Here is a 13,794-nt window from a genome sequence, read left to right as displayed (position 1 = left end):
AGATGTGGGGCACCTCGCAGAGTTGTTTTCGAGCGCTCTGCCCTGATTCCAGCTCCTTTAGAGATGTTCGCAGTTTTAACCATAGTTTTTTAAGTATGTATATATATATATATATATTTCACTTGCATCTGAGATCAGAGGTGTGGGTGAGCAAGAGGGAGGGCGGGAACGTGTTACTATGAGTAACATCACGGCTGCGATTCCTTCGCCGATACAAATCGAAGCGAGTGCAGTAGATCATCACAGCTGACACACAGTCTCCTGTGTTGCACTGCTTTTATATAACAGTTCTGCAAAATAATGCTTAAAAAATTAAAACAATAAAGCACCAAACATTGCAAAATAAGTTCTTCAATATCTGCAATTTCTTCCGCCCAAAAAAGTAGCAACATTAGCCTTTTCGTTACAGCAATATCAGGTTCAGCTCTGTTTTTTCAGTGTGTGTCAGATGAGGCTGAATGTGGTTTTGTTCCAGTCAGTCTTTAAAGCATTTCACAGCCCATCTTATTTGCTGAACTGTATTCTGTTAAGTTTAGTTGTTCCATCACAGCTGCTGACAGAAAAGCTCACTTAACCCTCTGTGGTCTGAGGACATCTTCTCAATTTGTTCATATCTTCTTAAACCCTCCTCTAAAGGCTCTTCATATAACATGATCCTCATATGTTTCATATCTAAATGCTCCGTTATCTTCATCACTACTTTCCAAAACCGCTGCAGCAGCTTCAGCAGCTGTAAACTCTCTGTACTCCGTTTCACATGAGTCTCCGATGTGGACTGAATGAACAATGAAGGGTTTCCGGCGTGACGGTCAGTCCTTAGTGATTTCCTGAGTGTCCAATGGTCAGTTTCACACAGAATGTAGACGGACACACGAATCCTCTAGTTCCACACGGTGAGAGGCAGATGACGTGTATCTCAGCCCCTCTTCATAGGCTCATAACTCCGGATGTGAGTCTCGTATGATCTCGTGATAAGATGGAATGGAAAGGGCGACTCTACAGATTCAGGAAGTGTTTGAACTGGATTTCTGAGCTGGATCATCACAAAGATACACAAACAGAGATAGAAACAGAGAATTTGACGTGCGAGTTTGTGGACCCCAGAGGGTTATCTTATTATAATAATAATAATTATTATTATTATATACATATATTTATGTATATATATCAAGAGTATTTAAGCATATATTTCTTTTGGAAATAAGCACAATACAGGGCAGCCAATCAGAAGAGAGCTAATTCACATATGTCAGTCTTAAAGGCACAGTAATAAAAACAGCCTGTTTAATTCTAAGAAAGGGCTGGAAATGGTCATATAGAAATGAATTATGACTGTTTTGGTTCATAAAAGCACACAAGTGTTATAAGTAGAGCAGTGTAGGATGTGAGCCCCTTAATAAGCCACAGGACCTTGTCAGCTAATGCAACATGATATGCTTTAGCCTGTGGTGGGCAGCCCTATCCATGGTGCCCGGGGAGCAGCTGGGGGTTAGGTGGCTTGCTCAAGGGCACTTCACCACATACTGTTGGCTCAGGGGATCGAACTGGCGACAAGGTCACAAGGCTGGTTCCCTAACCTCCAGCCCACGACTGCCCCAGCAGATTTACAGCTATTCATAGCCTTTTCAAATGCTATTGGTCAAACATACAGCCAAAGCTACCAAACCATACAGATAACAATATCATCTTACGATATCTTCACCATAACGCCGCTCTGTGGCTTTACCACATTACCTGCTGTACTTAAAATACTCTCAGACATCCATATTTCCTTGTAGCATTAGCTGTCATGAGATATTCGCTCTCGTTTGCCTGCCACCATGAGTGATAACCCCCCCACACACACCCCCAACGATACTACTGTCAGTCTCTGACTGCTAGAGGGCAGATCAGACGATCTTTTAAAGATCAGACCGAGTCCTTTTAAATCCAGCCGTGTGGTGCCCAGCTGCAGCTCTACGCTCTGTCCTGCGTCTGCGTCTGTTTCAGCCTCTCCATACAGCATTGCTGCCTCAACACGCTCGAAAATAAGCACTAACCACTTGACTTTATGCAAATATCTTCAGGCTACAGTTTTTTTTTGAAGAGACAGTCTGAATCTGTCATTGAAGCTTTAATTGATGCAATAACGTGAGATGTTCTACTTCTGTGTGGGCGTGTGTGCCGTTCCCCTTTTTACTCAGTGAAATCTCTTGATCTTGTTGAATAAAGGGCGTGTTGTGGTGTATGAATTTAACGTTTCCTCAGGCAGCAATAATTCAAAAGAGCCTTTTTTCTCCTCTAACCCCACACACTACACCATAAAACCTAACAGCAACTCAGTTACTTTGTTTCAAAACAAACAAAAAAGGAAAAAAGGAAATAAATTCAGACTTTTTTTTTAAATATATATTTTTGTTGAAGTGGACAGGTATTTTACATTTTACATTGCACCTTTTTTTTTTTTACTCCCCTCTCTCACACCAAATTCACCACCCACAGCATAATCACAAGCCCTCCCTTCACCCTTTCACCCAAAACTGCCTTTTTATTTAAGAGAATACATTAATTACACTAATTTAAATAAACAAATAAATAAATGAGGGAGAAACACTGTGGACATTCACTCACACACTTTAGTCTGACGTTATAGTATCAGGCTCATGATGGCTTTTCCTCATGTACTATTAACCCTTATGTAGTGTTCAGGTCTGTGGGACCCATTTTCAATGTTTACCAAAAGAAAAAAATGATGTGGTTTATTATTATTTCAACCTCAGATTCTTGGTCTTTTCTCATTTTCTATGAAGAACATATAAAATAACCCATTTTCAGTGTCTTCACTCTGTTCACCCCCCACACATTTATATTACACATGTGGTGTTGGGTGAACCCGCAGGGAGTAGAAGTGTGGAGGTGCTGTGTCCTTCACTCTGTTCTCCTCCTACATGGCCTGCTGTTAGTGTGTGTGTGTATGAGGGTGGACAACATGGACAGGCTGCTGACTGGCTACAGCTGCTAAAGGAGAACGCTACGCTGGACACTTGTGACATTTTAAACATCTGGTATTTTTACATAAATTGTTGTGGCTGTATTGATTTAATAAAACAATATTGCGGTGGGTCCACCAGACCACTGAATAGCAAGCACATCAACACCACACAAGGGATACAATACTGGCAATATTTTGTCTTGTTTAGTCTAAAGCGATAGTCCGCTTTTCAGAGTATGATAACACTCTCAGGATCCCAGGTTGTATACAATTTTTGGTTGACCCCCTAAGTGAATATTTATTTTTTTCAAATTCAAGAAATAGTGGGAGGTCTCTGAGCTAATGTGAAACGTGAGGTGGGTACGCTGACTTCCAATTCAATAAAATCATAAATCACTCTTCGTACTAATTACTGAAACGCAGCTTGGTAGGACACCAGAAATAAATTCAGACCATTTGATTTACCTGATTGAATTGTATGGACGTGTTTGTTGAGTGAACTGGTTTATGAGCAACACTTACTTTGAATCATTTGAATGATCACCTCAGTTCAGATGCTCCACATTTTTCCTTCATCTCTACATGCTGTGAGTTGAGTTTGAGCAAAAATGTGGACCTTCTGGGGGGCCCTGAGGACCCGTTTGGGAACCACGGCCTTCGTTTGTTTGACTCATGCACAAAAATGGCTGAAACTGAAACCAAAATTCAGGACACACTGGACCGAAAAAACAAAAAACACTCTACATCAGAGGTGTCCGGTCTGCGGTGGGCCGGAGTGCAGGCTGCGGTTTTCACTCCAACAGATCAGGAGCTCACATGATCAGTTGTTTGAAGACCGACTGATTAAACAAGCAGAATGAGTTGTGCTCCAGTTCATTTGGAATGAAAAGCAGCAGCCGTGCCGGCCCTCTCCGGATAAGACTGGACACTGGTTTACATAAAATATACTTGCTACTAAAATTGCTGCAGTATGTTGGCCACAGTACGTACCATGAAATCCAACATCATCAGCAACAGCGAACGGATAATCAAGGCAGTGAATTACATTTTTTTTGGTTAGACTTTTTACTTTGACTGTTGTTTATTGATTTTATAAACTGAGGCTCGCAAGAACTTTCCTTTCTGCTTCTGCTGTTTTGTTGTATTCTGCATATCGAGCCGTCGAGCCGACAAAAATGCAGTGAAGATGTTCATGAGTGTTATATCTCCTCTCGATGCTCCACGTGAACAGAGATTTTAAGTCTATTGTCTAATGCAGATGTCACTAATAGGCAGACCGCAGTCCGAGTACAGACCCAGACACTGTCCTATGAGGACCTGGACCTTTAACCGATAAACTATGGAGAATTATTTCATTTCGACGAGGTGGTCCTATTTTAATTGGCGTGGCTTTTCTAGCCTTTACGGTAGCTTTAGTGGCCCGGGAAACTCACAGACCAATCACGTGTTGTAAATATCACAGGTGTATATCGCTACTCAGCCAATCAGGTCCGTGCATTACGATGAGCACTGAGACTCGAGTGAGTGATGCACACACAGGGGAGAAACAGCAGTCAGAGAAGAAACTGAGTCAGAGGGAAGTTATTTCACATGTCGTGATCTAAAAATAGAAAACTTACAATAAATGTTGTTGAATTATTACTGAATTGTACTTTATTTGATTTGACATTCAGTTGCTGACGGTATAAGATGCTGATATACCTACTAGGCTACTTCAGTTTACAGTATATGGCACTGAATCATGATGCAAGTTAGACATTATGATGTTCTGGACCTTTGCTTGAGGACATTTTCTCTAACTGGACCTTGTTGAAGTTTAATTAAAGACCCCTGATCTAATGTCTCATATAAACTGTAAAATAGCTCCACATGGCTGATATTTTGACTGTTTGTCTGCTGCTGCTGCTCAAATGGCTTAAACGCATCTGCGCTGACCAGCTCAGGAAAGCAAAGGGAGCAAACAAATCACTGTTTTTCCTTTTCTAATTTTAAAATCTTAGATTTTGACTCATTATTTTTTTAATGGTTTGTTTTTTTACTAGTCATCTCTAGTTGATTTGAGTAACCCACAAAAGTAAATTACCGATTAACAGAGACACTATTTTGTGAAAGTAGTTCTGAACTACTTTTGTGAAAGTGCTGTTAAGAGACTAACACAGTTTCTGCATGCAAGATGAGGCCCTTAGTCTGGTTTTAGTCGAGAATAACAGATTTCTGAAAGTTTCTGGCAACTCGATTGCAAATTTTCACACATTTATACCACATTTATCCCAAAGATTTGTGGCCTAATGATCAGTAACCAAATGTCAACAACAAAAAAATCCCTAAACTCTGATTCAAAAGTAGTGAAAAGCAAGAAAACAGGTTCTCCAGCTGATCAGGGCTGAGTAGACACAGTTGTGACGGTGGCTCATAAATAACCCCACCGTATCAGGCTTTTTTAAAGCTTTTATTTTCTGGCAGAGTTCAGACTTTGAATCTGTGAGATTAGATTACAGAGGTAAACTTGCGTTAACCCAGAGTAACTGGAGTAACTGTGGTGTTAAGTGTTAAATCCTAAAGCAAGAAGGACTTTGGCCAATAATCCAAACACCATTAACATTTGCTGAAGTGTAACCTGAGGCTAAGTGACTAAGCATTTAAACAACAGGAGCATTTTTTAAATTAGCCCGACTTAAACTGAGGAAACGCACAAATGCAAAAATCCAAAATGTAAGAGCCTGTAGCTAAAACCATAAACAGATTAACATAAAAACGTTGGTGGCCCTTTCACGTGCCTATTTATTTATTTATTGATTGATTGATTGATTGATTGATTGGCCTAAAAATGGCCTATAAAAGTTTTTCATGGTGCTACAGTACATATTTGTGTAAATACTGAATTACATCAGTGTTTTTAATTTTTATTTTAAGGTTTTTTTGTGTTTTATTATTTATATTATAGATTTTTTAAAATAATTGATTTGTAGCATTTCATAAAAAAATCAAAAGTTGAAAAAAAAAACTACTACTTAGCTTCCAGAAGTTCCTGTTTATCAAATCATGCTGTGTTATATCAAGGTCATGTTCCAAAATATAAAAGGTTTATATACAGTTCTGTGTAAAAGTTTTGGCACCCCAGCCCAGTAACATATTTTGCTGAATTTTTTTATTGAAAACATTTTAACAAATAATTTTTTTCTGCAAATGCCAGTACACAGTTTATATTTGATTACTGAAAACTCATACAGCCGTCTAACTTATGAAGATTGGCCAGAGAAGAATGAACACAGTTGAAGTGTTTTGTCCGAATGTCATACCAGACAACTTGTAGAGAGGAGAATTCCCACTCTGCAATGTCTTCCGGGTTTCTCAAACACTAGAGGGCGCTCCAGAGCGAGTGCAAAATGAATGGGTTGATATGGAGCATTTGAGCAAAATCACAGTTTATACATGCTTAAACATTTTTAATGTAAAAGAATTCATTCATTTCCTGAGCACAGAGCAGCATAAGACATTTTAACACCGCTGTTATATTTTAAGAGCTTTTAAACTCGAGTTATAGGAGTTTAAAACGGCGCCTCATGTACGTTCATGACGTCAGTGAGCGCGAACAGCCAATGAGCTGCTCCGCTCGCCAATCAATCAGCACACACTAGCAGTAAAGCCCGCCTCCTGCTGCCCAAAACCCGTTTACTGTAGAAAAAAGGAAACATACAGGTGAGATTTCTTTCTTTTTTTAGTGAAATCCATCCTTCTACTCTCTAAAACTAAAGAAACGTTCTGGTTCAGTGATTAGAAACTATTTTAACTTTTCATTTTTAGCTGTTGAGCTCCATTCACTCCCATTCATTGAGGACTCACTCACGGGCGCCCTCTGCTGTTTAGCAGTCCTGTTTTTGATATAACAGGGGGAATAGGAAGTGGCCAGACTCCTCCTAAACCGGCTCTGGTCATAGTCTGGTCATACTCTCTGACTGCAGTGCAGAGTCAAGTCTGATTAAAATGTCATCGACTGTACTAAAGCCGCATCACAATTTATTTTTAGTTTGGTTGTGTCATGGATTTATTTTCACTATTGGAAGATGGTCTGATTAGTGGACGCCTTTAAAGGTTTAAAATCCGAACATGAAACATTTTGTTTATTTGTAATTTGCTATTATTTGTTCATAAATGTGGCCACTGGAGCCTGTAATGAAGCCACATTTGTACCTTTTTAAAGTAAATAACTTTAAACTGTACATTAGATACAATATTTGCAGTTATGTTATGCTTTTTGACAAACATAAGAACAAGATCTGCACCCATAAATGAAAGGGGGCATAGTGGCTCCCCATTAATTAGGTGCAAAGTCAGTTCTTTGATAAGCCCTGAATGTTTAAAGTGGACTTAAACCCCACACCGGTCTGTGTCCGGATTAAAAAACAAAACGAGAGACCTCTGTCTGGGGGCACCTCGGCCCATGGCGTGGTTGTTGAGCCAGCCACGCTGCCCTGTTATTTTTAAAGCACACGCGATAGGCTGTGGTCCTTTCAGAGCGGTACATGCTGTCTGAGTAGCTCAACTTGCTGAGCAGTGCTTTCCCCTGCGATGTGGTGCAATCAGAAACTGTGAGGCCGCGGATGGAGCGTGAGCCTCTCTTCTCGCCTTACGCTTTCCCTTGCCCGCCTCTCTCTCCCAGGCTCTGACCACTCACTCACAAACCAATCGGCCTGGGGAACCAACAGCAGGACCCTGTAGAAATCCATGTTTATACTTCATAAGAGGAGCGCTGAGCTCTCTCCGCGGAGGCAGAGGGAGTCAGTGCTCTGCTGGAGCGGCTGCGCTCTGGGCCGCGCTGCCTTTATGGTGTTTGTTTTGGATTAGTAGGGCAAAGGGAGCAGTTTCAAAGGTCAACGGGGACTTTAGAGGCTGACGTGAAGGACTGGGAACACGAAGGAGCTTTGGAACGTGTCACCAGAGTGCTCCTGGGACTGGGAAAGAGAAGCTCAGACCGGGCGCTGGGACGGCTTTTGGGTTGACCACTAAGGTTGTCCTGTCTGCAACTGGCTTTTATACAAATATGAACAAGAAAAATAAGATGGCTCCGTGTTTCCAGCGTAAAGGAGCCCTTGAGCTTGTTGGATTTTGCCGTGTTTACTAGCTTTCGAGTTTGCGGAGCTTTACAAGGAGCAGCATGTGCGCTTGAAAGTCATGGGCAATGTTTGCGGATGTGTGCGAGGCCATAAGGAGGAGTGCTACGTCGATCCCACCAAAGCCCCCCTCAGCCCCGCGCCCAAGGAGCTCCGGGGCCGACGTTACTTCCAGAGGAGAAAGAAGAGGAAGTCGGGAGAATTCCACCCTAACGAGTCCGTGAGGAGCCGGGGAGGAGAGAGCTGCCAGAGTGAGACGCTCTCTAACGCTACAGACCACAGTGAGGCAGGTACTTTGAACTCAGGCCAGGCAGAGGCTGCAAGGTCCAGCCAAGGCAGCATCAGCCATGGGGTTTACGTTGGAGAAGTTCCCGTTCTCAGATCAGGCAGGAGATCAGGTCTTCGGCTGTCGGATAGAGACAAATGCAGGCCTACCACTGAGCAGCAGCTCCGCCGGGTCACCAAAAGCTCTAGACGTATTGCTCCGAAGGATGGACTCCTGGAGAAGAAGCTGCTCCGGAGGCAGCTGCGGAGGGCGGTGAGTTTCGGGGCGGTGGAGCACACGCTCCGTACGCTGAGGGGAGATGGTTCCCGCAGGAGCAGTACGGATCATCAGCTGGATAATGTGAAGGGCCTGTCCAGGATTATATGTGACAGCCAACTGCACAGGAAGAGGAGGAGGGCCAATACGTGCTCGGGAGGATCCGTTTCCCACGACTCTCTGGACGCTGTCCAGCAAAAGTCTTCCTCCCTTGAACGTTCTGAGGTAAAACAGTGACGTGTGAATGGCTCAAATTTAATGATCAAATACTGGTGATACCTCATTAGTTGGGTCTTTCTCACGAAACCACCATTAACCTGTCTGTAAATATTTGAGTGTCATCATCATTGAAGTTAAACAGTATTCATGTAGCGCAGTAGATCAGTTGGAGCTCTGATTTGTACTGCGAAATGTCAAATGATTAATTTTTTAACTTTAAAACATTTAAGAATATTTTTACCCAAATCCTAATTACCATAATCTGTCTGCTTGTCTGTTTCTCATGACCGATTTTTTCATTTTTAATTTTTTTCATTAGACAAAATGAGTTTTTATCACTTTTGACTGTTGAATTCCTTAAATTTAAGGTTGTTCTTGTAAATTCTGAGGAGGTGAACCAAAACAACAAAATGTTATGTTGCACAAGTAAAAAGAAAAACCTCATTGGATGTCAGTGTGTTGTGTTAATGAGGCAAAATATTATATTTTAGTGAAATAGAGGTTTTAAGAACATTGTTTACAGATTTATCTTGTCTTTTTGTGTTGCAGTGATGAGAATTTGGTCTCCTAATTTGGAAAATGTTAGTCAAAATCAATTTAAAATTCAGGTTTATTTTAAAATATATAACCGGGCATCAATGTTACTTTATACAAAGAAAAAGAAAACATTAACCTCTTATTGACCAGGGTATATTTTGGTTTGTCCATCTGAATTTACATGACCAAATCTTAAGGCAAATTATTCAGTAACTGCATGAAATAAATGCACTTTTTTTTATTATTATTTTTTTTTGTAAAAGTTCCCCTCAAATTAACAGAACATGTGTTTTATGATCACACATATCGCTATATGCTTACAATTTACTACTGAAAGCCAAAAATCTCAGACGCTCTTTGTATTATTTTATAAAAATCATTTTTACAAAGCAGATCACTGAAGAGACGCCATCTGTTTATAGTTTATAGCCCAGATTTGTGGAAAAATGGGTCGACTTTCAGTAGAAGAAAAAATTGTGAGTTCAGCTTCTTTTATTATAAGGGTGTAAAATTACATCACCCATCTATTTGACTGGAAAGAAGACAGTTACAGCTCTCATACGACCCCCACCTTTAGAATGTAGCTTATGAAATATGAAAGTTATGATGAGTATGACGAAGTGCGTTTTGGAACCACCGGTGGTTCCATAGAGTTTAAGAGGCTACGATTTGATTTAAATCATGTCATGTTTACGAGGATAACCCAGTTAGTTTCATCACTTCTTTCATGGAGGAGTGGTTTAGCTGAATGATGCTCTACCAACAGTCTCGTCCTGATTGTTGATAAAACAAACGAGATGATATCTGATTTTAGCGAATGTGGCTCACAATCCAGATATAATAAACGAGACAGATGTAGAAATGTAGGTTGTTTAACATATTGAGGCTGTGAGATTTTGCCTGATCTTTAATGGTTAGTGAATATTGATTTGCTGATTATGAAAGCTCAGATGGATTTTAGAACATTCTTTTGCAATCCTGACATTTTTCAGCTTTAGCGGTTTTAAATGAATCATTATATCATAAAACCAAATAACAATGACTATTACAGGTTGAGGCGGCACGGTGGTGCAGTGGGTAGTGCTGTCGCCTCACAGCAAGAATGGCCTGGGTTCGATTCCTAGCCGGGCGACCAGGGTCATTTCTGTGTGGAGTTTGCCTGTTCTCCTCGTGTCTGCGTGGGTTTCCTCCCACAGTCCAAAAACATGCAGTCAGGCTGATTGGACATGCTGAACTGCCCCTAGGTGTGAGTGTGTATGTCTGTCTGTCTGCCCTGCGATGGACTGGCGACCTGTCCAGGGTGTATCCTGCCTTCCGCCCAATGACGGCTGGGCACCCCACCCAGCACCCCACCGCGACCCAGAAGGATAAGCGGTTTAGATGATGTATGTATGTATGTATGACAGGTTGAGTTCATGTGAACTCTTTAATAAGAAAACAAAGCCAAGAAATAAAATCAACACAGAGCTATCAGATCAGAACTGAGGGCGGGAGTGAGCTCTGAAACTGTAATAGGTTCACACTTAAAAAAGATGGTTCTTCAAGGGTTCTTTAGTAAAGAAAATAGGTCTATATAGAACAATGAACACTCAAAGAACTCCTTGTATGATTAAAGGGTTCTTTGCATCATGAAAGAGTTCTTCAAATTGATGGAAAATGTGCTGTGGATGGTTCTGTATAGAGCCTTTTTGAAAAGTGTTCTATATCACACCAAAAACAGTTCTCCTTTTATGAAGCTTGTAACAATAAAAGAACCATTTTGTTGTTAAATACAACCCTTTTCGAACAGGTTCTATACAGAACCATATATAACACATTCTCCATCAATCTGAGGATCCCGTTTCACCATGCAAAGAACCATTTAAGCATGTAATGGTTCTATATAGAACTTATGGTTCTAAATAAAACTAGAGAACCCTTAAAGAACCACCTTTTTTAGAGTGTGTTGTATGTGTAGCAGTGATAACACATAATAAAAAACTTGAGTTCCTAGAAATGAAGAACAAGGATGTGAAACAATGATGTTCTTCATTATTAGCAGTGGAAATGATAAAAATCACTATATCATAACTGAATATCTGAGGGCTGCATAATTACCCCACTGATTTGCATATTCATGACGGCTCTTGATTGACATAAGCGTGATGGTGTGGTTGTTAGCTTGACTAACACAGGTAGCGCACTAACCTAAACAATATACAAAGCTGCACACTTGAAAATGATGGTTCTTCAAGGGTTCTTTAGTAAAGTAAATGGTTCTATGTAGAACCATGAACACTCAAAGAACCCTTTGCATGATTCTTTGCTTGTGAAAGCGTTCTTCAGATTGATAGAGAACGTGCTGTAGATGGTTCGATATAGCACCCAAAAGGGTTCTTCTGTTGCAACAAGCTCGACATCACAACAATAGCAGAACCCTTTTTGGTGCCATGTATACAGAACCATTTATAACATGTTCTCCATCAATCTGAGGATCCCTTTTCATCATGCAAAGACCCATTTAAGCATGAAATGGTTCTATATAGAACTTACGGTTCTAAACAAAACTAAGGAACCCGTAAAGAACCACCTTTTTTTTAGAGTGTGTTGTATGTGTAGCAGTGATAACACATAATAATAAAAAATAATTCCTAGAAATGAAGAACAAGGATGTGAAACAATGATGTTCTTCATTATTTCTTAGCAGTGGAAATGATAAAAATCACTATATCATAACTGAATATCTGAGAGCTGCATAATTAGTCTGAGAAATAATCAAGTGAACAGCTGCTGTGAGGAAGCAGAGCTCAGTCACCTGTTTGCTGAGTGTAGCTGAGACTGAAACACAGAGATAACAGCCCAGCTGAGTCATGTAGGCTGAGGAATGTCCCTATAAATCAATACAGCATGTATTAAACACTGCAGTAATGCACCAAACCAGCCATACAAATCCATAGTAAAGGAGATTTCAGTTCACCTACACTCTTAAAAAGATGGTTCTTCAAGGGTTCTGTAGTAGACAGTGTTTGTATATAGAGCCATGAACATTCAAAGAACCCTTTGCATGATTAAAGGGTTCCTTGCCTCATGAAATTGTTGTTCAGATTTGTGCAGAATGTAGGATTTTTTCGAAAAGGGTTCTATATAGCACCAAAAACGATTGTGCTATTGTTATGATGTCAAGCTTTTAACAGTAGAAGAACCTTTTTTTGGTGCCATAGAGAAACCTTTGCAAAAAGATTCTATATAGAACCATCTACAGCACATTCTTCACTAATCTGAAGAACCATTTCATCATGCAAAGAACTTAAACCATGCAAAGGGTTCTACATTCTTAAAATAGTGGTTCTTGAAAGGTTCTTTAGTAAAGAAAATGGTTCAGTATGGAACCATGAACACTCAAAGAACTTTTTGCATGGTGAAATGGTTCTTCAGATTGAAGGAGAATGTGTTGTATATAGCAGAACCCTTTTTTGGTGCTACATAGAACGTTTTTCAAAAAGGTTCTGTACAGAACCATCTGCAGCTCTTCGCAATCGGCAATCTGAAGAACACTCTCATGATGCAAAGAACCTTTATCCATGCGAAGGGTTCCTTGAAGAACCATCTTTTCTAAGATTGTATGCAAAAGTAAGTTCACAATTTATATTTTGTGCTTTTATTTTGTCCAATATGTAAAACTCAGCAAATAAATAGAGTTTGGGCATTAAAATATACAGAATAATGTCACATTTAGGTTCTGTGTTGAGGACGTTTTAACTTATTTTCATTTAGAAATCAACAAAACGTAATTTTTAAGTGATTTTTTTGTCTTCCTGTTCATTCAAATGAGCTCCACGCAATTCTAATGTATGTATTTTTAATACCTATAGATCATGTCATGTGGTGGCACCTAGAAACTTTTTGACAAGAAGTGTCAGACGCTTTCAGAAAATCTCCTGTCCTGGAGTTGTGGTTCGTTTTGGCTGAATGATCTCAGCTCCTTGTCATTGCATTACTTTCCAAAGAATTCTCCTTGACTTTCTGGATTTTCTGTGGTTGGCGGTGTTTGGAGCTGAACTATTTTGGTGTGTTTGGGTCGCGCTTCAGAGTTCAGTCCTCCCTCACCAGCAGTCTAAACACCACGTTCTCCTCCTTCTGTCAGGACGAGCTATAATTACACTGCAAACGGCCTGTAGGTTTGCCTAAATGTCAGAGCGTCTGGTCATTATAGTGATTACTGAGCTGTTCATGGTCACTAAAGTTTGAGCTGCAGTGAGTTGTGGTCGTGTGTAGAGTTGTGCGATTGTGCAGGTCTGTTTGGTGTACCTCTCTCTCCTGAGCTGAGCGCTGTAGAAGGGTGAGCTGGACTCAGCAGTGCTTAGTCATGTGAGAAGATCTCCAACGATGTGATGAACCATGCAGATCTGAATCAACAGCTGCTTGTTAGTTTAAAG

At 40.4% G+C, this 13,794-nt stretch overlaps 1 protein-coding gene across 1 annotated transcript in view; it reads left to right on the top strand.

Annotated features, from left to right (window-relative positions):
- dst (dystonin) overlaps nucleotides 1-13,794 on the top strand; it is a 277,698-nt gene that overhangs the window by 101,594 nt on the left and 162,310 nt on the right.

Source organism: Colossoma macropomum, unplaced genomic scaffold, assembly GCF_904425465.1.
Source record: "Colossoma macropomum unplaced genomic scaffold, Colossoma_macropomum, whole genome shotgun sequence".
Taxonomy (NCBI): domain Eukaryota; kingdom Metazoa; phylum Chordata; class Actinopteri; order Characiformes; family Serrasalmidae; genus Colossoma; species Colossoma macropomum.
The sequence above is the reverse complement of the archived record's forward strand: the minus strand, read 5'-3'. Positions and strand labels throughout refer to the sequence as shown.